Genomic DNA, 24,978 nt, shown 5'->3' on the forward strand with positions numbered 1-24,978 from the left:
TTTATTGCTTCAGGATCATTTTTCATGTAAATATTCAATTTTTCAGAAATATTTTCTATGTAGTCTATTTTTAGTATTATTTTCTATGTAAAACTTAAATATTTTTGTTTTATCTTCTTCTTTGTTTATTTTGAATCAGAAAACAAATCTAGAATATGTATTACTTTTGTTTAAACAATTGCCAGGACCAGAATCAAATATAATTAGAAGGCACAATTTTGATTTGGGTTTGTTTTCTTGTTGAAATTTTTTGTCCTTTTTCTTTCTTTTGTTTTCCTTTTTCTTTCTTTTTTTCTTTTTCTTTTTACAAATACAAATAAAACATAAAAACTCTACCTCAAAAAAAAAAATCTAACAGTTCAACAAAAATCTTTAGCTGTGTTCTACACATTGACAGGCTACACCACAATTTTAAAATCCAATGGTAAAATGGAAGTTTATAATTGGGAATCACATGTCAAAACAAGAAAGTTCTGGGAACATTTTTTATACAGTTAGCCACACCTACAGGGACCCAGTGGCAGTTGCCAAAAGGCAACTTTTCCATACCAGAAAGGAGCTGTGATTTGATTTTTCCCACTTTCAAAATATTCATCAAATCCTGTGTCTCCCAACAAATAAAACAAACATCCATTGCCAGTGAAACCAAGACATGCTCTTCTGGAGAATGGTCGTGAAACTTCAGTCTGTGTATGCAGCGTGAGCAGGAAGGTCAGTCCTTCTTCTTCGTCTTTACAAATCTATTACCCTAAAGTATCATTCCAGAAAACTGGGAATGAAGGACTAAAAGGTCAAGGGAGGAAAGGGGGTTGGGAAACACACACAATGAACACAAGTGAAATTAAAATTGTACAAACTCAAACAGTTTATAATAGACTACTCTGGGACACCAAAGGCTGGTTGAAGGAATTCACCATTCTGCAGGAGCCGGGACTGTGTGCTGTGTGGAGATCTGATCCAAACAATTCACTGCCTTGGAGTTGTAATCTCCCTGCCCATGCCAAAGCCTGGTTTCTGCACCATGCCTCCATGGGGAGGGCCTCTCATCCACCACTCAGCCTACCACAGGGCCTTCCAGGTCACCGAAGGAGGTTATCCCTGTGGTCGCCTTTCCTGGCAGCTCGAGTCTTCTCTTCCACATTAAGGCAGACCGTGCCTTGGAACATGATGGGTCTATTATTAAGGACCATTTGAACTGATTACGAATCATTAAACTCAACAAAACCAAAATTGGGTAACTTCCCATCACTTTGGATGGGCAGCTCCACCACATTGACATAATTTTGGAAAAAAAAAAATTCTTCAGTTCAAACTTGTCAACCTCATGTGTCAGCTTCCAATGAAGACCTAGTGTTTGTCAAGGTGCCTCACCATTCTTCGATGTTCCACATTCCTGATTCAACAGCCTTACAAATTGGTCGGAGTTCTGTCTGAGGAGGGATATTGATCCACTGCTCTTGAACTCTGTGATCTCTCTGAGGCCTTTAAGGTGGGATCTCAGTCAGGCTTAGATTCTGGATGTGGCTATGATGCTGGCACTTGGACCACATAAGGTGGTGTCCATGTCACTGGAAGAGCTCCACTGGGAGGAAGGTTCTTACTAGTCACCGATGCCCAAGAAAATTTCTTTAAGTCCTCCTGTCCGGGGGTCATGTCTTCCAGGGCCGGGGACGCACTCTTCTGCACGTCATCAGGAGTAGATTCTTCCAATGAAGGCTCAGGCTTGTGCTCTTCCATGTCAGATGAAGTTTCTGGCTCCGGCTCTAGCTCTGGCTCTGCTTCCAGTTCCAAAACAGGCTCTTCTAAATGTTCCTCCAAGTTATTGCTTACAGTCTGACCATAGAAAGTTCCAAAATTATCAGGAACCACCTCTGGTGACTGCTGTCTTATTTCATGTTCCTCTACTTCTTCCTCTGATTCCTCTTGAGACTCTGACAAAGTCACCGAAGACCTCATCTCGGTATCTGAAGATGTCGTTGTGAACATAGAATTTGTTAGCAACAGAGCCCTAAGGAGCAAGGACAAAGGTCTGCATGAACCTGCGCAGAGCCTGGTTGTTGTTGGAAAGTAGCACCATGATTTGGACCACCATCCGGTCATTCAGAGTGGCGTGACCAATCCATCCACGTGGTGGAACTTAGTGTGGCAGTTGGTGAAATTTTGTGACATCACTTACCTGTGGATTTCCTTCTGCCTATAGACTGCATCTGCGGCTTCCCATTGGAACCCAAGCCCCCGAGGGCATAGGAAGAATTCTTTCCACAAAATCTGTGCAGCAAATCTGGGGCCTGGTTCACCAGGGTGTAGTACTGTCGCACAAACTACCACCTGATTAGCAGGGGACTTGGCTTCTCCATAAACATCACTTTGACAGATTCAGCCTGCTCAATTGAGATGGAGGACCGGCTCCTGCGTGGGAGGAGGTGGCAGCGTCCTTCGTGCGATGCCCAAATCTTAAATTTCTTAATAAATATTTTCTATGTAATCTAATTTTCAAGGATTATTTTCTATGTAAATCTTCAGTTATATCAGAACAAAATAGACTATCATAGAATAGCAATTGCTTCTACTTGTATGTCACCTGATTTAAGAATAGAGGCTACAAGGGTGAAGGCATGCCATCAGAAAAAATAATTCTACTGATGAGTTTCAACAGATCAAGAAATGAGTTGAGTCTATAGCCAGTCAAATACCATCCCAAATAAGGAATAAGAATGGTTCCTCCTACAAAAGCTTCTGAAAGATCAAAAAAGAAAAATGCAAAGGCAATACATATGTTCCAAAGCAGCATCTGGCCTATGAGATTTTGATTCAATCAACTATGTTTCCACCCTGGTAACAATAGAATCATTGTCATGCAATAATAAAAAACACATTTACTTTAGCTTCAATGGTTGCCATCTGCAACAGCAGAGGCAGGAGGATCACGAGTTCGAGGCCAGCCTTGGATACACATTTGGGATCCCGGCCTGCAGCAGCTCTCTGCGCCCAGACCCCGTGAGAGAGAGACCCAACCGCCTGGTCAGGTGGGCACTCCTGAGGCTGCAGAGCGGAAGAGAACACCAACACTGCCCACCCCTACCCACATCCCTGGCCCAAGAGGAAACTGTATAAGGCCTCTGGGCTACCGTGGGGGAGGGCCCAGGAGCGGCAGAACCACTGCCTGAGACACCACCGGAACCTGAAGGAAACAGACGAGATAAACAGTTCTCTGCACCCAAATCCCGTGGGAGGGAGAGCTAAACCTTCAGAGTGGCAGACACGACTGGGAAACCAGAAGAGACTGCTCTCTGCACATACATCTCGGATGCCAGAGGAAAACACCAAAGGCCATCTGGAACCCTGGTGCACTGAAGCTCCCGGAAGGGGCGGCACATATCTTCCTGGTTGCTGCCTCTGCAGAGAGCACATGGGCAGCACCCCACAAGCGAACTTGAGCCTCGGGACCACAGGTAAGACGAACTTTTCTGCTGCAAGAAAGCTGCCTGGTGAGATCGGGACACACGGAGGCAGAATTCCTCTAGGACCGGGCACGTCCTGTGTTTACCAGAAGTCCCACACCCTCGGATCCCGGCCTGCAGCAGCTCTCTGCTCCAGACCCTGTGAGAGAGAGACCCAACCACCTGGTCAGGTGGGCACTCCTCAGGATTCAGAGCGGAAGAGACCACCAACACTGCCCACCCCTGCCCACATCCTTGGCCCAAGAGGAAACTGTATAAAGCCTCTGGGCTCCCGTGGGGGAGGGCCAAGGTGCGGCAGGACCCCTGCCTGAGAAACCACCGGAACCTGAAGGAAACAGACCAGATAAACAGTTCTCTGCACCCAAATCCCGTGGGAGGGAGAGCTAAACCTTCAGAGAGGAAGACAAGCCTGGGAAACCAGAAGAGACTGCTCTCTGCACATACATCTCAGATGCCAGAGGAAAACACCAAAGGCCATCTGGAACACTGATGCACTGAAGCTCCCGGAAAGGACGTCGCAGATCTTCCTGGTTGCTGCCACAACAGAGATCCCGAGGGCAGCACCCCGCGAGCGAACTTGAGCCTCAGGACCACAGGTAAGACCAACTTTTCTGCTGCAAGTGAACTGCCTGGTGAACTCAAGACACAGGCCCACAGGAACAGCTGAAGACCTGTAGAGAGGAAAAACTACACGCCCGAAAGCAGAACACTCTGTCCCCCTAACTGACTGAAAGAGAGGAAAACAGGTCTACAGCACTCCTGACACACAGGCTTATAGGACAGTCTAGCCACTGTCAGAAATAGCAGAACAAAGTAACACTAGAGATAATCTGATGGCAGGAGGCAAGTGCAGGAACCCAAGCAACAGAAACCAAGACTACATGGCATCATCGGAGCCCAATTCTCCCACCAAAACAAACATGGAATATCCAAACACACCAGAAAAGCAAGATCTAGTTTCAAAATCATATTTGATCATGATGCTGGAGGACTTCAGGAAAGACATGAAGAACTCCCTTAGAGAACAAATAGAAGCCTACAGAGAGGAATCACAAAAAAGCCTGAAAGAATTCCAGGAAAACATAATTAAACAAGTAGAAGCCCATACAGAGGAGTCACAAAAATCCCTGAAAGAATTCCAGGAAATCATAAATAAACGAGTAGAAGCCCATAGAGAGGAGTCACAAAAATCCCTGAAAGAATTCCAGGAAAACACAATCAAACAGTTGAAAGAATTAAAAATGGAAATAGAAGCAATCAAAAAAGAACACATGGAAACAACCCTGGATATAGAAAACCAAAAGAAAAGACAAGGAGCTGTAGATACAAGCTTCACCAACAGAATACAAGAGATGGCAGAGAGAACCTCAGGAGCAGAAGATTCCATAGAAATCATTGACTCAACACTCAAAGATAATGAAAAGCAGAAAAAGCCTCTGGTCCAAAACATACAGGATATCCAGGACTGAATGAGAAGATCAAACCTAAGGATAATAGGTATAGAAGAGAGTGAAGACTCCCATCTCAAAGGAGCAGTAAATATATTCAACAAAATCATAGAAGAAAACTTCCCTAACCTAAAAAAAGAGATACCCATAGACATACAAGAAGCCTACAGAACTCCAAATAGATTGGACCAGAAAAGAAACACCTCCCGTCACATAATTGAAAAACACCAAAAGCACAAACGAAAGAAAGAATATTAAAAGCAGTAAGGGAAAAAGGTCAAGTAACATATAAAGGCAGACCTATAAGAATCACACCAGACTTCTCGCCAGAAACTATGAAGGCCAGAAGATCCTGGAATGATGTCATACAGACCCTAAGAGAACACAAATGCCAGCCCAGGTTACTGTATCCTGCAAAACTCTCAATTAACATAGATGGAGAAACCAAGATACTCCATGACAAAACCAAATTTACACAATATCTTTCTACAAATCCAGCACTACAAAGGATAATAACTGGTAAAGCCCAACATAAGGAGGCAAGACATACCCTAGAAGAAGCAAGAAACTAATCATCTTGGCAACAAAACAAAGAGAATGAAAGCACACAAACATAACCTCACATCCAAATATGAATATAACGGGAAGCAATAATAACTATTCCTTAATATGTCTCAACATCAATGGCCTCAACTCCCCAATAAAAAGAAATAGATTAACAAACTGAATATGCAACGAGGACCCTGCATTCTGCTGCCTACAGGAAACACACCTCAGAGACAAAGACAGACACTACCTCAGAGTGAAAGGCTGGAAAAAAACTTTCCAAGCAAATGGTCAGAAGAAGCAAGCTGGAGTAGCCATTCTAATATCAAATAAAATCAATTTTCAACTAAAGGTCATCAAAAAAGATAAGGAAGGACACTTCATATTCATCAAAGAAAAAAATCCACCAAGATGAACTCTCAATCCTAAATATCTATGCCCCAAATACAAGGGCACCTACATACGTAAAAGAAACCTTACTAAAGCTCAAAACACATATTGCACCTCACACAATAATAGTGGGAGATTTCAACACCCCACTCTCATCAATGGACAGATCATGGAAACAGAAATTAAACAGAGATGTAGACAGACTAAGAGAAGTCATGAGCCAAATGGACTTAATGGATATTTATAGAACATTCTATTCTATAGCAAAAGGATATACCTTCGTCTCAGCTCCTCATGGTACTTTCTCCAAAATTGACTATATAATTGGTCAAAAAACGGGCCTCAACAGGTACAGAAAGATAGAAATAATCCCATGCGTGCTATGAGACCACCACGGCCTAAAACTGGTCTTCAATAACAATAAGGGAAGAATGCCCACATATACCTGGAAATTGAACAATGCTCTACTCAATGATAACCTGGTCAATGAAGAAATAAAGAAAGAAATTAAAAACTTTTTAGAATTTAACGAAAATGAAGGTACAACATACCTAAAATTATGGGACACAATGAAAGCTGTGCTAATAGGAAAACTCATAGCGCTGAGTGCCTGCAGAAACAGGAAAGAGCATATGTCAGCAGCTTGACAGCACACGTAAAAGCTCTAGAACAAAAAGAAGCAAATACACCCAGGAGGAGTAGAAGGCAGGAAATAATCAAACTCAGAGCTGAAATCAACCAAGCAGAAACAAAAAGGACCATAGAAAGAATCAACAGAACCAAAAGTTGGTTCTTTGAGAAAATCAACAAGATATATAAACCCTTAGCCAGACTAACGAGAGGACACAGAGAGTGCGTCCAAATTAACAAAATCAGAAATGAAAAGGGAGACATAACTAGAGATTTAGAGGAAATTCAAAAAATCATCAGATCTTACTATAAAAAACTATATTCACCAAACTTGAAAATCTACAGGAAATGGAAAATTTCCTAGACTGATACCAGGTACCGAAGTTAAATCAGGAACAGATAAACCAGTTAAACAACCCCATATCTCCTAAGGAAATAGAAGCATTCATTAAAGGTCTCCCAACCAAAAAGAGCCCAGGTCCAGACAGGTTTAGTGCAGAATTCTATCAAACCTTCATAGAAGACCTCATACCAATATTATCCAAACTATTCCACAAAATTGAAACAGATGGATCATTACCGAATACCTTCTACGAAGCCACAATTACTCTTATACCTAAACCACACAAATACACAACAAAGAAAGTGAACTTCAGACCAATTTCCCTTATGAATATCGACGCAAAAATACTCAATAAAATTCTGGCAAACCGAATTCAAGAGCACATCAAAACAATCATCCACCGTGATCAAGTAGGCTTCATCCCAGGCATGCAGGGATGGTTTAATATACGGAAAACCATCAACGTGATCCATTATATAAACAAACTGAAAGAACTAAACCACATGATCATTTCATTAGATGCTGAGAAAGCATTTGACAAAATTCAACACCCCTTCATGATAAAAGTCCTGGAAAGAATAGGAATTCAAGGCCCATACCTAAACATAGTAAAAGCCATATACAGCAAACCAGTTGCTAACATTAAACTAAATGGAGAGAAACTTGAAGCAATCCCACTAAAATCAGGGACTAGACAAGGCTGCCCACTCTCTCCCTACTTATTCAATATAATTCTTGAAGTTCTAGCCAGAGCAATCACACAACAATAGGAGATCAAGGGGATACAAATCAGAAAAGAAGAGGTCAAAATATCACTATTTGCAGATGATATCATAATATATGTAAGTGATCCCAAAAGTTCCACCAGAGAACTCCTAAAGCTGATAAACAACTTCAGCAAAGTGGCCGGGTATAAAATTACCTCAAATCAATCAGTTGCCTTCCTCTATACAAAAGAGAAACAAGCCGAGAAAGAAATTAGGGAAACGACACCCTTCATAATAGACCCAAAAATATAAAGTACCACGGTGTGACTTTAACCAAACAAGTAAAAGATCTGTACAATAAGAACTTCAAGACACTGAAGAAGGAAATTGAAGAAGACCTCAGAAGATGAAAACATCTCCCATGCTCATGGATTGGCAGGATTAATATAGTAAAAATGGCCATTTTACCAAAAGCAATCTACAGATTCAATGCAATCCCCATCAAAATACCAATCCAATTCTTCAAAGAGTTAGACAGAACAATTTGCAAATTCATCTGGAATAACAAAAACCCAGGATAGCTAAAGTCATCCTCAACAATAAAAGGACTTCAGGAGGAATCACTATCCCTGAACTCAAGCAGTATTACAGAGCAATAGTGATAAAAAGTGCATGGTATTGGTACAGAGACAGAAAGATAGACCAATGGAATAGAATTGAAGACCCAGAAATGAACCCACACACCTATGGTCACTTGATTTTTGACAAAGGAGCCAAAACCATCCAATGTAAAAAAGATAGCATTTTCAGCAAATGGTGCTGGTTCAACTGGATGTCAACATGTAGAAGAATGCAGATCGATCCATGCTTATCACCCTGTACAAAGCTTAAGTCCAAGTGGATCAAGGACCTCCACATCAAACCAGACACACTCAAACTAATAGAAGAAAAACTAGGGAAACATCTGGAACACATGGGCACTGGAAAAAATTTCCTGAACAAAACACCAATGGTTTACGCTCTAAGATCAAGAATCGACAAATGGGATCTCATAAAACTGCAAAGCTTCTTTAAGGCAAAGGACACTGTGGTTAGGACAAAACGGCAACCAACAGATTGGGAAACGATCTTTACCAAACCTACATCAGATAGAGGCCTTATATCCAAAATATACAAAGAACTCAAGAATTTAGACCACAGGGAAACAAATAACCCTATTAAAAAATGGGGTTCAGATCTAAACAAAGAATTCACAGCTGAGGAATGCCGAATGGCTGAGAAACACCTAAAGAAATGTTCAACATCTTTAGTCATAGGGGAAATGCAAATCAAAACAACCCTGAGATTTCACCTCACACCAGTGAGAATGGCTAAGATCAAAAACTCAGGTGACAGCAGATGCTGGCGAGGATGTGGAGAAAGAGGAACACTCCTCCATTGTTGGTGGGATTGCAGACTGGTAAAACCATTCTGGAATTCAGTCTGGAGGTTCCTCAGAAAATTGGACATTGAACTGCCTGAGGATCCAGCTATACCTCTCTTGGGCATATACCCAAAAGATGCCTCAACGTATAAAAGAGACACGTGCTCCACTATGTTCATCGCAGCCTTATTTATAATAGCCAGAAACTGGAAAGAACCCAGATGCCCTTCAACAGAGGAATGGATACAGAAAATGTGGTACATCTACACAATGGAATATTACTCAGCTATCAAAAACAACGACTTTATGAAATTCGTAGGCAAATGGTGGGAACTGGAAAATATCATCCTGAGTGAGCTAACCCAATCACAGAAAGACATACATGGTATGCACTCATTGATAAGTGGCTATTAGTCCAAATGTTTGAATTACCCTAGATGCCTAGAACAAATGAAACTCAAGACGGATGATCAAAATGTGAATGCTTCACTCCTTCTTTAAATGAGGAAAAAGAATACACTTGGCAGGGAAGGGAGAGGCAAAGATTAAAACAGAGACTGAAGGAACACCCATTCAGAGCCTGCCCCACATGTGGCCCATACATATACAGCCACCCAATTAGACAAGATGGATGAAGCAAAGAAGTGCAGACTGACAGGAGCCAGATGTAGATCCCTCCTGAGAGACACAGCCAGAATACAGCAAATACAGAGGCGAATGCCAGCAGCAAACCACTGAACTGAGAATAGGACCCCCGTTGAAGGAATCAGAGAAAGAACTGGAAGAGCTTGAAGGGGCTCGAGACCCCATATGTACAACAATGCCAAGCAACCAGAGCTCCCAGGGACTAAGCCACTACCTAAAGACTATACATGGACTGACCCTGGACTCTGACCTCATAGGTAGCAATGAATATCCTAGTAAGAGCACCAGTGGAAGGGGAAGCCCTGGGTCCTGCTAAGACTGAACCCCCAGTGAACTAGACTGTGGGGTGAAGGACGGCAATGGCTGGAGGGTTGGGAGGGGAACACCCATAAGGAAGGGGAGGGGGCAGGGGGTTGTTTGCCTGGAAACCCGGAAAGGGAATAACACTCGAAATGTATATAAGAAATACTCAAGTTAATAAAAAAAAAAAACTGAAAAAAAAATCACTGTCCACCATATATAATTGTGTATACAATGTGATTCTCTTGTGTGCAAGTTGTATAGAACAAACTGGGAGAAGAAGGCCATTCAAAGTGAAGAGATTCACATGAAGCATACAAATGTTTTAACACTGGAGACATAAATTTGAGTGCTCAAGTTTCCCATTCAGCAAGCACTTCCTGGTATCTGTAATACTGTCTGAATTGGCTGTATGTATATTGGATGAATGCCCAGGTGGGGCAGTCTCTGGATGGTCTTTCCTTCAGTCTCGACTCCAAACCTTGTCTCCACATTTTCTCCCATCAATACTTTACTCCTAAGAAGAACAAAAACATTGACACTTTGGACTTTTTTCTTCTTGAGCTTTAATAGGTCTGTGAATTGTATTTTGGGTGTTATAAGGTTTGGGGCTAATATCCCCTTATCAGTGAGAGCATACCATGTGTGTTCTTTTGTGAAAGGGTTACTTCACTCAGGATGATATTTTCTAGTTCTATCCAGTTGCCTTTGAATTTCATGAAGTCATTGCTAATTAGTACTCCATTCTGTAAAGGTACCACATTTTCTGTATCCATTCATCTCTTAAAGGACATCTAGGTCATTTCCAGCTTCTGGCTACTATAAATAAGTCTGCTATGAACATAGTGGAGCATTTGTCCTTGTTATGTGTTGGAGCATCTTTCATGTGTATGCAAAGGAGTGGTATAACAAGGGACTCAGGTAGTACTGTGTCCAGTTTTCTGAGGAACCACCAGAATGATTTCTATTCTAGTTAAAACAGGTTGCAATCCCCCCATTAATGGAGGAATATTCCTCTTTCTCCACATACTCCCCAGCATCTGCTGTCAATTGAGATTTTGATCTTAGCCATTCAGACTGTTGTGAGGTGAAATCTCAGGGTGCTTCTCGATTATTCGTTATTCCTCAGTTGAAGATTCTTTGTTTAGCTCTGTAGCATTTTTTTTTTAAAGAGTTATTTGATTCTCTGGAGTCCTTGAATTCTTTATATATTTTGGATATTAGCCCTCTCTCAGATGCAGGATTGGTAAAGATCTTTTCCCAATTTGTAGGTTGCAGTTTTCTCATATTGACAGATACTTTGCTTTATAGAAGATTCTCAGTTTTATGAAGACCCATTTTTCAATTGTCAATCTTAGAGTCTCAGCCATTGGAGCTCTGTTTGGGAAACTTCCCCCTGTGCCAATGTGTTCAAGGTTCTTTCCTACTTTATCATCTATTAGATTCAACATATCTGGTTTTTTGGGGAGTTCCTTGATTCATTTGGACTTGTGCTTTGTACAAGGAGATAAAAATGGATCAATTTGCATTCTTTTACATGCTAACTGCAGTTGAACCAGCAACATTTGTTGAAAATATTTCTTTCACACTGGATGGTTTCAGCTTCTTTGTCAAAGATCAAGCAACCATAGGTTTGTTGATTCATTTCTGGGTATTCAATTCTATTTCATTGACATTCCTGCTTGTCTCTATACCAAAACCATGCTGTTTTTCTCACTATTGCTCTGTAGTACAGCTTGAGCTCAAGGATGAAGAGTCCCCAGAAGTTCTTTTATTATTGAGAAATGATAGTATTTTTTGCCATCCTGTGCTCTTTATGTTATTTCAGAAGAATTTGCAAAATGTTCTTTCTATCTCTGTGAACAACTGATGTGAAATAATGCAAGTTTATAATTTCTTTCTGGTATATACTTCTAGTTTTACATGTAATGAATTGAATAATTTTTTTCACAATTACTCTCTGAATTTAACCAAAGAAGATAGATTATTATCTTTTCTTCAATATTTGGTTTGCTGGTAATTTTAGATGGTGAGCACTAGGCTGTATGACATAGGAGGCAGAATTATTATTTTGGAGTGTAGAGAGATGATCAGATTAAAAAATTTCATGAGGCCTACTGGATCCCAGCTTCATGAGGGCTAGTAATAGAATCCTAAATAGTTACTGGTATCATGAGGAGCGTACCTATTCGACCAATATCCTAGGGGCCAATGTTATCAAGTTCTGGGATCATGTCACATTTTAGCTCCTGGAGTTGAAAGTGTTTTTAAAGTATCCATTTGTGTTCAGATTTCTTGATCATTCTGTTTCAAAGAAATCAACATGTACTAATGCATAGAATAGCAAGCAGTGAGAGGGCAGAATTGATGCAGTGAAGAGGGCACCTAGGGGAAATCAGACTCCTTGATTTTATTATTATTTTTATCATTCTTATTTTGGCTATATTAGTCTTAGAGTTTCCTATTGCTGTCTACATTCTGATAGAATAACAGCTTCCCATTCCCTCTATAATCCTTTTCAGAAATGCTGTCTTTTTTGCATTTTTCTCATCTCCTCTTCATCACTTTACATCACTTCTCTTCTTCTTCATTCTTATTCTCCCTTCTCATTTTTCTAAAATAATTCCTTGTATTTAACAATTGGTCCACCCATGTTATATTCTGTTTAATTAGGTTTCCTAAGCTACCACTTAGAAGTATTATGAGGCTAAGTTTGATATTGAGCCCTTCTTGGCTTCAACAAAATTATTCATGCCTAGTTGTGAGAATTCCTAGTAATATTCAACTATTCATTTGCAGAGTTCTTAATGAAGTGATTGATGTCAGTATTATTATTAAGTACTCATTGCCTTGGCAGTTTACTTCTGTTTGGGTATGTCAGTAATAAAGAAAAATAGAAACAACCTAGTAATAATCTTAGATAGGCTATGCAGCGCTAAAACGTATTGTCTTGATGTAGAGGTGAGCAGTAGGACTTCATGGATATTTTCCAACCACTAGCTCCAGCTTCTTGACTGTGAGAAGAGAAAACCTATGGGAAAGCTTCCTATAGAGGGCATTTAAAAACATAGAACCACACAATATCATAAATGGGTGTTATTTAAATTCTGGTTTGCTGAGTGTTTTAGTTACAATGTTATGGTAGCAGGCTCAAGAGTCCAAGAAGTTGTAATTAAGGGCTGGTTCCAACACCCCAGTACAGTCCTTATTTGGATCACAATTGACACCGGCTTCATGGCAATAGGAATATTAAATAGGCTATCTGTTTGTTTTTATTGGATTTCCTCTCATGAGCAGCACTATTGAATAACTGAATAACTGAACTCACCTTAAAAAATACCTGACATCTGTGCTTTCAAATTGGTATAGGTCAATATTAATAACAATGAGACTTCCTCTGAATTTACTACTGAAGAAAAGTTAAATAAATGCAAGTACTTGCCCTATAATATATTACTTACACAAACAAAGTCAGAAAAAGTACAGACATGATGCAAAAGCCTAGATAAAGGTGATCTAATATGGACATACTGTTCTCTGCAGCATGCCTTCCTCTATAGGATTTTCCATTTCTTCATACCTTCATAACTAGCTTATGCAGAATTTCACTGTGGAAAATTTCTTCATCTTCTTTACAATTAATATGTTATTCATTCTCTCTCTCTCTCTTTCTCTCCCTCCTTCCCTCCCTCCCTCTCCCTTCTTCCCTTCTTTCCTCCCTCCCTCTCTCTCTCTCTCTCTCTCTCTCTCTCTCTCTCTCTCTCTCTCTCTCTCTCTCATGTTGTGGTGGATTTTGTTCTTGCTGTTGTTAACTTGACATAAATTAAAGTTATCTGATAGGAAGATACCTCAATTAAGTACTTACCTTCATAAGACCTAGCTATATACAAGCCTTTAAGGCATTTTCCTAATTAGTGATTGACAGGGGAGGGCCAAACACATTGTGAGTAGTCTCTTACCTAGGCCAGTGATTCTAGGTTCTATAATAAAGCAAATTGACTGAACTATTCTGAGTAAGTCATAAGCAGCACCTCTCTGTGGTCTCTCCCTCAGCTCCAGCTTCCAGCTTCTGACTATGTGGCGTTTCATCAGCTCTAGCTTCTAACTCCTGTCTGACTTCCTTCAAAGAAGGACCATAATGTAGAATTGAAAGCTAAACAAACTGTTTCATCTCCAGGTCGCTTACATTCATGGTGTTTTATAATAGCAATAGTGACCCTAACTAAAATATTTTTCCTCATCATATTTACCTAAAACCTTATTCTGTATTTTCTATAAAACCCCTACTCAGTGTTTCTGGGTGTATGTGTGTTTCTGTGTATATCTGTGTGTTTGTGCAGTGCAAATGTGATGATCAGACAACTGCTTTCAGGAGCTGGGTATTTCCTTCTCACATATGACTTTCGGTATACAAAAAAGAGTTTCTTAAATTAGACAGTAAGTACTTGAACTTAAAGAGTCATATTAACAACTTAAAATTTACTTTTTTACCATAACCACCCAGGAAAAGCTGAAACATTTATTAGATGTAAAATATATATCAAATGTATATGCATACATATATGTTATAATATACATGTTGCTTATGCACATGCTGCATGTATACATGACTGTATATTTAAGTAACATATATAATGTTAATCAGTATATTGTAATATAAATAAATTGTATTTTAAGTTCTGAAATGATATTATGAAAATTAATTATTGAACAAATTAATTATTAAAAATTAATAAGTAAACAAATTAGAAAAATGGAATTCAACAGGAAAGAGTGAAACCTTGGCTTAACCTAATATTTACTGACTCCCAAAGCTCAAGGAATACTGTAAAAACGGGAGAGGAAATATAATAAGAGTCAAAAGTCAGCATGAACCAGAGGAAAAAAGCTGCATGACATGACAGAAGAGAAGCTTTCTTGATAGTCTTATAAGTCCATCATTGCGAGTATGATGCTACCAGCTCTTGCCCTTTCCTCTCCCTTGATAAACAATTAAATTAAATTGTTAGAGTTACCAACTGAGATCCATTCCCTTATTTGGCAACTTCCCTATGCTTGGCTAAAACTCCAACTTCCAGGTATGAAGACATCAAGTTCCAGAAATCAAAATTAATTATTTGGGTACAGTAAATATATTGCCAAATCAGGATATACCAACTCATTCGTTTTTTTTATTAGATATATTTCTTTACTTACATTTTAAATGTTATTCCCCTCACACTCCCCCATACAAGTATTACCACATTTATCCCCCTCTCTGCCCCTCCCCCATATTCCACTGCACTGGGTATACAACCTTGTCAGTACCAAGGGCTTCCCCTTCCACTGGTGCCCTAATAAGGTTATTCTCTGTTATATATGCAGTTGGAGCCCTCGGTCAGTCCATATATAGTCTTTCAGTAGTGCTTTAGTCACTGGAAGCTCTGGTTGGTTGGCTTTGTTCTTATGGGGTTGCAAACTTCTTCAAGTTTTTCAATCCTTCCTCCAATTCCTGGAACGGGGGTCCTGTTCTAAATTCAGTGGTTTGCTGCTAGCATTGAGCTCTGTATTGGACATGCTGCGGATGTGTTTCTCAGGAGAGATCTATATCCCGTCCCTTTCAGCATTCACTTTTTACTTCATCAATCTTCTCTATTTTTGGTGGCTGTATTTATATGGGCCACATCTGGTCAAGCTCTGAATGACCATTCCTTCAATCGCTGCTGTAAACTTTGCTTCCATATCACCTCCTATGGGTAATTTTTCCCCCTTTTAAAAAGGAGTAGAACATCCGAATTTTGGTCATTCCTCTTCTTAAGCTTCCTATGGTCTGTGCATTGCATTTTAGGTAATTTGAGCTATTGGGCTAATATCGATTTATCAGTGAGTGCATACCAAGTGAGTTTTTCTGTGATTGAATAAACTAACTAAGGAAGATATTTTCTAGTTCATTCCATTTGCTTATGAATTTCATGAAGTCATTATTTTGATAGCTGAATAGTACTTCATTGTGTAGATGCACCACTATTTTAAATCAATTCCTCTGTTCAAGGGCATCTGGTTTCTTTCCAGCTTCTGGCTATTATAAATAAGGCTCTTATGAGCATAGTGGAGCATGTGTCTTTGTTGTTTCTTGGAGAATCTTTTGGGTATATGCCCAGGAGAGGTATAGCTAGATCCTCAGGTAGTGGAATGTCCAATTTTCTGAGGAACTTCCAGACTTATTCCCATAGTGATTGAACTAGTTAGCAATCCCACCAAAAATGGAGGAGAGTTTTGTTCCTCTTTCTCCACACCCTTGTCAGCATTTGCTGTCACCTGAGTTGTTTTTCTTTCTCAGCCATTCTTCCTGGTGTGAGGTGGAATCTCAAAGTTGTTGTGATTTGAATTACCATGATGACTAGGGATGTTTAACATTTCTTTAGGTGTTTTTGTCCATTTTATAATCCTCAGCTAAGGATGTTTTGCTTAGCTCTGCACCCCATTTCTTAACAGGGTTATCTGACTCTCTGGAGTCTAACTTCTTGAGTTCGTTGTACGTTTTGAACATTAGCCCTCAATTGGATGTAGGATTGGTAAAGATTTTTTCCCAATGTGTTGGTGATTGTTTTTTCCTAATGACAGTGTCTTTTGCCTTACAGAAGCTTTTCAGTTTTATAAGGTACGATTTGTCGATTCTTGATCTTAGAGAATAAACCATTGGTGTTTTCTTCAGGAAATTTTCCCCAGTGCTCATGTGTTCAAGACACTTCTCCACTTTTTCTTCTATTAGTTTGAGTGTATCTGGTTTGATGTGGAGGTCCCTGATGAACTTAGATTTAAGCTTTGTATAGGGTGATAAGAATGGATTGATTTGCATACTTCTACATGCTGACCTCCAATTGAACCAGCACCATTTGTTGAAAATGCTCTCTTTTTTCAATTGGTTGGTTTTAGCTCCTTTGTCAGAGATCAGGTGACCATTAATGTGTGGGTTCATTTCTGGGTATTCAGTTCTGTTCCAGTGATCTCTGTGCCTCTCTCAATAAAAATACCATAGTGTTTTTATCACTATTGCTCTGTAATACTGCTTGAAGTCAGGAATAGTGATTCCTCTAGAAATTCTTTTATTGTTGAATATAGTTTTCCCTATCCTGGGTTTTTTGTTATTCCAAATTAATTTGCAAATTACTCTTTCTATCTCTATGAAGAATTTATTAGAAATTTTGATGGGGATTGCATTGATTCCGTAGATTGTTTTTGGAGATATGGCCATCTTTACTATATTTATCCTGCCAATCCATGAGAACAGGAGATCTTTCCATCTTCTGAGGTCTTCCTCAATTTCTTTCTTCAGAGACTTTAAGTTCTTTTCATATAGTTCTTTCACTTGCCTGTGGAGAGGATCACAGAAATATTTTATACTATTTGTAACTATTGTTAATGCTTTCATTTCTTTGATTTCATTCTTAGCCCAATTATCCTTTGAGTAGAGGAAGGCTACAGATTTGTTTGAGTTAATTTTATACCCCAACACATTGCTGAAGTTGTTTATCAGTTTAAGTAGTTCTCTCATGGAACTTTTGGGGTCACATAAGTGTACTATCATGTCATCTGCAAATAGTGATAATTTGATTTCTTCCCTTCCAAATTGTATCCCTTTGAGCTCCTTTCGTTGTCTGACTGCTCTGGCTAGGACTTCAAGTACTATATTAAACAAATAGGGAGAGAGGGGGCAGTCTTGTCTAGTCCCTGATTTTTGTGGGATTGCCTCAAGTTTCTCTCCATTTAATTTGATGTTTGCTATTGGTTTGCTGTATATTGCTTTTAGTATGTTTAGATATAGGCCTTGAATTCCTAATCTTTCCAGGACTTTTATCATGAAAGGGTGTTGAATTTGTCAAATGATTCTCAGCATCTAATTAAATAATCATGAGGTTCTTTTATTTGGGTTTGTTTATACAGTGGATTACATTGATGGATTTTTATATTTTAAACCATCCCTGCATCCCTGAAATGCATACTACTTGATCATGATTGATGATCATTTGAAGAGTTCTTTGATTCGGTTTACAAGAATTTTATTGAGTATTTCTGCATAAATATTCATAAGGGAAATTGGTCTGAAGTTCTCTTTCTTTGTTGTGTCTTTGTGTGGTTGCGGTATGAGTAATTTTGGCTTCATTGAAGGAATTCAGTAGTACTCCATCTGTTTTTATTTTGTGGAATAGTTTGCAAAATATTGGTATGCGTTCTTCTATGAAAGTCTGATAGAATTCAGCACTAAACCCATCTGGTCCTGGACTTTTTTGCTTGGGAGACTTTAAATAACTGATTCTATTTCTTTAGGGGATATAGGGTTGTCTAGATGGTTTATTTATTCCTGATTTAACTTTGGTAATTGGTATCTGTCTAGAAAAATGTCCATTACATCCAGATTTTCCAGTTTTGTTCAATTATAGGCTTTTGTAGTAGGATCTGATGATTCTTTAAATTTCTACAGATTCTGTTGTTATGTCTCCGTTTTCATTTCTGATTTTTTTTTAAAATTTGGATACACTCTCTGTGATCTTTGCTTAGTCTGGCTAAGGGTTTATCTATCTTGTTGATTTTCTCAAGGAGCCAGCTCCTGTTTTTGTTGATTCTTTGTATAGTCCTTTTCTTTTATACTTGGTTGATTTCAGCGCTGCGTCTGATTAGTTCCAGAGTTCTACTCCTCTTCGGTTTATTTATTTCTTTTTGTTCTAGATCTTTGGGTGTGCTGTCAAGCTCCTGATATATGCTCTCTCTCTTTTTGCAGGCACTCAGGTCTATGAGTTTACCTCTTATCACTGCTTTCATTGTGTCTCATACATTTGGAAATGTTGTGCCTTCATTTGAATTAAATTCTAAGAACCCTTAATTTTTTTTCTTTATTTCTTCCTGACCAAGTTGTCATTGTGTGGAGCATTGTTCAACTTCCATGTGTATGTGGGCTTTCTGTCATCATTGTTGTTACTGAAGACCAGTCTTAGTCCATGGTGATCTGATAGGATACATGGGATTATTTCAATCTTCCTGTATCTGTTGAGGCCTGTTTTTTGACCGATTATTTGGTCAGTTTTAAAGAAGGTACCGTGAGGTGCTGATAAGAGGTTAGAAGTTATATCCTTTTGTTTAGGATGGAATGTTCTACAAATATCTGTTACATCCATTTGATTCATAACTGCTCTTAATTTCTCTATGTCCCTTTTTAATTTCTGTTTTCATGATCTGTTCATTGATGAGAGTGGAGTGCTGAAATCTCCTACTATTATCATTTTAAGTGCAATGTGTGCTTTGAGCCTTAGTAAGGTTTCTTTTATGAACGTAGGTGCCCTTTCATTTGGAGCTTAGATATTTAGGATTGAGAGTTCATCATGGTGGATTTATCCTTTGATGAATATACAGTGTCCTTTCTTATCTTTGTTAATGACTTTTCGTTGAAAGTCAATTTTATTTGATATTAGAATGGTATCTCCAGCTTGCTTCTTCAGGCCATTTGCTTGGAAAGTTGTTTTTCCAGCCATTTATTCTGAGGTAGTGTCTGTCTTTGTCTCTGTACTACCTGCATGCAGAAAAATGCTGGTTCCTCTTTACATATCCATTCTGTTAGTGTTTGTCTTTTTTGGGTTGGTATTAAGTACGTTGATGTTGAGAGATATTAAGGAATAGTGACTGTCGCTTCTTGTTATTTTTGTTGTTAGAAATGAAATTATGTTTGTGAGACTCTCTTTTGGTTTCAATGAAAGAAAGTATACTCTTGCTTTCTTTACACTGTAGTTTCTATCCTTGTATTGGAGTTTTCTATCTATTATCCTTTGTAGGACTGGATTATAGATAGATATTGTATAAATTTGGTCAGAATATATTGGTTTCTCCATCTATGTTAATTGAGAGTTTTGCTCAGTACAGTAACTTGGGCTGGCATTTGTGTTCTCTTATGGTCGGTATGACATCTGTTCAGGATCTTCTGGCTTTCATAGTCTCTGGTGAGAAGTCTGGTGTAATTCTTATAGGTCTGCCTTTATATGTCACTTGATATTTTTCCCTTACTGTTTTTAATATTCTTACTTTGTTTTGTGTTTTTGCTGTTTTAACTATTATGTGACAGGAAGAATTTCTTTTCTGGTCCAAACTATTTGGAGTTCTGTAGGCATCTTGTATGTTTGTTGGCATCTCTTTCTTTAGGTTACAGAAGTTTTCTTGAATATATTTGGATATACTTGATGAATATATTTACTGGCACTTTAAGGTGGGAGATTTCACTTTCTTCTATACCTATTTTCCTTAGGTTTGATCTTCTCATTGTGTCCTTGACTTTCTGTATGTTTTGGACTAGGAGCTTTTTATGTTTTATATTCTCTTTTACAGTTGTGTCAATGTTTTCTATGGTATTGTCTGCCTCTGATATTCTTTCTTCTATCTCCACATTTTGTTGGTGATGCTTGTATCTATGTCTTCTTGTCTCTTCTTTAGGTTTTCTGTATACAGGAGTGTCTCCCTTTGTTTTTTTCTTATTGTTTCTATTTCCATTTTCAATTGCTTTACCTGTTTGGTTGTGGTTTCCTGGAATTCTTTCAGGGATTTTTGTGTTTCCTCTCTAAGGGCTTCTACTTATTTACTTGTGCTTTTCTGCATTTCTTTAAGGGACTTCTTCATGTCTTTCTTAAAGTCCTCCATCATTATCTTAAAATGTGATTATAAATATAAATTTAGATTTCCCAGTGTGTTTGGATATCCAGTGTTTTCTTTGGTGGGAGAACTGGGCTCTGATGATACCAAGTAATCTTGGTTTCTGTTGGTTAGTTTTCTGTGCTTGCCTCTAGCCATTGTGTTGTCTCTTGTGTTTGCTTGTCTTGCTGTTTCTGAGAATGACTTTACCCTGGTGTAGGCCTCTGTGTTAGCACTTCTGTAGAACTCTTTTCCTGTTTCCTTTCAGCCTTTTCTGAGAATAAGTGCTCTGATTTCTGGTGTGTTGGTGGTCTTGGAGCCTGTCTTTCAGCACTAAGCATGAGCAAGAATCAAAGGGTCCTGCCCCTGATTGTCCCTATGTCCTTGCACCCAGGGGGCACAGTTGGCACTTGGTGATTCCCTCTTGGGAATGGACTGTGGGCAGAGGATAGTCTCCTCTGACTTCTCAGGAGTATTCACACTTCTGAGGGTCCAGGTTTCTACCCCACGGGATTTGGGTTCAGGGAATTGTTTGGCCAGTTCAGTTTGGTCTTGGGTTCAATCCACAACCGTGGGTACCTGCGGCTGACTGTTCCTATATTCCTGTGACAGAGACCCTGTACTCTTTCCTCTTGGACCAGGGATATGACAGAGGTGTGCAGAAGTGGCAGTATCAGTGTGTCTGCACTCCTATATCAACTCATTATTACACAGACACCCCCCCCCTTTATCCAGATAATCCACTGAAAAAGAGTTACCTGCTATTGTCTTTACCTTATCCAGAGCTTGTTCTTCCTTGGAAATAAATCTTCCTTTTGCTGAGTTTTTGTGTCTGAGTGGGATTTGTTCCACCTCCAAGCTCCCTTTCATTTCAGTGAATCACAGCAGCTGTGGTTTCTTGAATAAGGCCTCAATAAGGTCAAGACTCTTGACATGGGGAGGAGCTCACTTTTCGTTACTCCCTACCAAGGACCCATTGAGAGTTAAGGCAGTGCTGATTAGACTCAGTGGGTTATAAAGAAGAAAAAATGAGTCATGAAATACACAGTTATCAAAGCATTCAACATTCAGGAGGCAGAGGCTGATAAACCTCTGTAAGATCAAGACCAGTCTACACAGTGAGTTCTTGGCTAGCAAGAGCTACATTGTAAGGTCCTGTATTGAGAGAGAGAGAGAGAGAGAGAGAGAGAGAGAGAGAGAGAGAGAGAGCTGAGAGGGAAAACAGGATGAAAAGTGAATCCAGAAAGCTCCAGAGGAATGATAGAGGAGTGAAATGTATGTATAAAATTCTCAAAAAATTAATAAAATTTATTTAATATATGTGATGAAAAATAGTGCCATCCATATCACACTATCAAATAGATTGTCCAAGGGAAAAGGATATATAGGTGAGCCTTGATTGCAGCTTTCTCTGACGTTTCTATTTTATTCTTATTTCTTTTCCTTTCTTGCTGTACACCTGAGTTCTTTATGGAGACATGCGTATTACTAGTTGTCAAAGATATATTTGGTTCACAGGCAAGGAAGCTGGAACACATTCACCCATGTTTTTGATTTCCTTTGTTTCCCGAAATATCACCCAAGCTAAGAAATTCAACTGTGTTAAAGCAAGTAGTACTTATCTGAGCCATGGGAAATATATTAAGAACACATGCATACTGAATAAATGGCATATGAGAATGTTTCACAATGAAGAAATGATAACAAGTATAAGATAATTATTATGGTGCTATACATTCCTTGTTGAATGTGGTTAAACGTCTGTATCTCTATGTGATCACACAAACATTCATGTTGCACACACATGCATGGGAGTAGACCAGAAAATGATATCGACTGTCTTTCTCTATTATTCACTACCTTAATTGTATTTTTATACAGGGCCTCTCAATAAAACTGGAATTTCATTGACTTGTTAGACTGGTTGGCTCTGAGACTCCAGAGATCTACCTACATCTGTGCCATCCACCACCTCCAAAATAGGATTATAGGTCCATGTTGCTATACCTTGCTTATATACTAGATCTTGGGATGGTACAGTCGTCTCAATGTCTATCTCCCCATTCCCCAACATCAGTTTTTTTTTGTTATTCCTAAACTTTTACTACTAAATAAAACTGTTTGAAAAACCACTGTCTGAGTAATCAGAATGCTAAAGATTTTATGATATATTCAGGATTTAAAGCTTTACACAGTAGAGAGTGACATGTCATTGAAGGAATAATTTTATGATTAATAGAGGATTTTTATTTGTTTCTTTTTCTTTTCTATTCTTTTGTTGTTGTTGTTGTTATTGTTGTTGTTGTTGTCAACATTCAACAAGGTAGAGAAATTTGGGAAGATGAACCTCAATTGAAAAATGCCTTCATCTAACTTTGTCTGGAAAAGTCTTAGATAATTGATCTGGGAGGGCAGGGCTTACAGTGGCAGTGTCACTCACTTTGAATAATCCTGTATTCTTAAATAAATCAGGCTGAGCAAGCCATAAAAAACAAGCCAGTATACAACATTCTTCCATGGAATCTATTTCCATTCCTGCCTTTAGATTCCGACCTTGAGTTCCTGCCCTTAAGCCCTTCTTTGATGTGCTGTTACTCTAATCCTGAAATAAATTGTTTCCTGAAAAAGTTCAATGAGTCACGGTTGTTTACCTCAGCAATAAAGATTTTCTCACACTATAATGGTGTAAAGGGCATACATACTAAATGTCAATAGTTTCCAGAGAGAACAAGACAACTTTTAGCTTTGTAGTTACAAAAGTCTCCATGAATTCAATACTTATCCTGACTTCCTTAAAATTGTTTTTAGGAAATGTTTAGAAACAATATAAAGGTCAATATTAAAATACCTTACAAAAGAAAAAATGGAGACAATCTCACATGGCAGATGCATTTATTTATAGAAAACTTGGAAGCAAGAATATCAATAAAAGAAAACCAAATAATGAAAGTCACATGCCACTAGACTTCATTCTAAAGTCCGCACACAGCCTAACCATCAGTTGGAGCTGCAAGGATGGGGGATGCTCTGTGGTTTTGGTGACTTAGGGAAATTCTCTGATTGAACAGGTGTCAGTACTCACAAGAATGCAGAGCAACAACCTAGAACTTACTTAGTACTTATTGCTTGTTACTATGAGTATTAACTAGAAAGGAATAAGCAAACATTCTCCATCATTATACCTGTTGAATAGTAATATAACCACATTTTTGTGTTGGATCTAAGGGTTCCTTCCCATTTACCCTCTGATCCTGATGTGTTCTTCAGTTTTTTTTTTCTTTCGTTTGTTTGTTTGTTTTTTAACAAGATTTAAAACATCTCTTAGGGATTTTAATTAGGCCAACAAAACATTTCTATAGTCAAGAAAAAGTCCCTGTTGCTATCTAGATTTTATCACACTATGTGATAAACAATGTGAACTTTGTTCTGTTGGGCAGAGAATCACAACAAATATCAATACAATGTTATAAAAGTAGTATGTTATTTGGTAACTAATAAACTTTCTCCTTCTTTTAAGAAAATCAGATTGTTAGGTAAAAAAAAAAAAAAACCCTGACATTCAATGCCTTGTATTTGGCAGTTTTTATGAGGTTTGGAACAATATTGATTTGTGTTCTTACAATACCAAAGGCAGATTAACTCTGAAATAAATGATTGATTAAGAACAATAAAATCATATTTTTGTTACACAGTTAATTTGCTGATAATTACAAAATCTTGGGATACATTGATAAATTTTCCTATTAGTTGCTACATTTCAGTCCTCTTTTTGGATATTTGAAGGTAAAATGTGCTTCCCTGATGAATGGACTTATGTAGAATGATGGGTTGGTTAGGTCTCTAGGATTTGATAACTCTAGAGGATTATTTTAGCTTTAAGGAGGAACAAGGGAGATTTCTCATTTGACAAAGTTGAGAATCCCTCCTTGGCCTGAAAAGTCAATATTGTAAAGGAGCTCCTTATAGTCTGTTACTTAAAATCAAGAAACCCACAACAGAGTTATCTATAATAGAGATAATTATAACATACAAAGACAGAAAATGAAGTTTTATTACAGAACTAGCCATATAGGGTTAACAATCAGTGGGTAGTAATTAAGAACGATTGTTCCCGAAGCTCTACAAAGCTTGCTATAGAAGGCTGATATACTTGTATTTGTTATATATGTACATGTTTGTCAGTGTGGATACATACACACGCTCATATGTATACTTGTGAACATGGTTGTGAACATAGGCATCTGTATGCATGCATGTTCAGAGAGATTTTTCTGCTTTTTTTTTTTTTGTTCGTTTGTTTTTGTTTTCAAAAACCACCTACCTTCTTTTCTGAGACAGGATATCACAGTGGACAAGGATTCATTGACTTGCCTACATTAGATGGTTGTCAAAACCCAGTATTCTGTGAGACTCTGCCTGCCCAGCAATGTGGAAT

General features: G+C 38.5%; 1 pseudogene; it reads right to left on the reverse strand.

Moving 5' to 3' along the window:
• Positions 1-966: 966 nt before the first annotated feature.
• On the reverse strand, positions 967-2,363 carry G3bp1-ps4 (G3BP stress granule assembly factor 1, pseudogene 4; annotated as a pseudogene).
• Between the last annotated feature and the right edge of the window lie 22,615 nt (positions 2,364-24,978).

The sequence above is a fragment of the Rattus norvegicus genome, chromosome 13 (assembly GCF_021556685.1).
Source record: "Rattus norvegicus strain SHRSP/BbbUtx chromosome 13, alternate assembly SHRSP_T2T, whole genome shotgun sequence".
NCBI classification, from domain to species: Eukaryota; Metazoa; Chordata; class Mammalia; order Rodentia; family Muridae; genus Rattus; species Rattus norvegicus.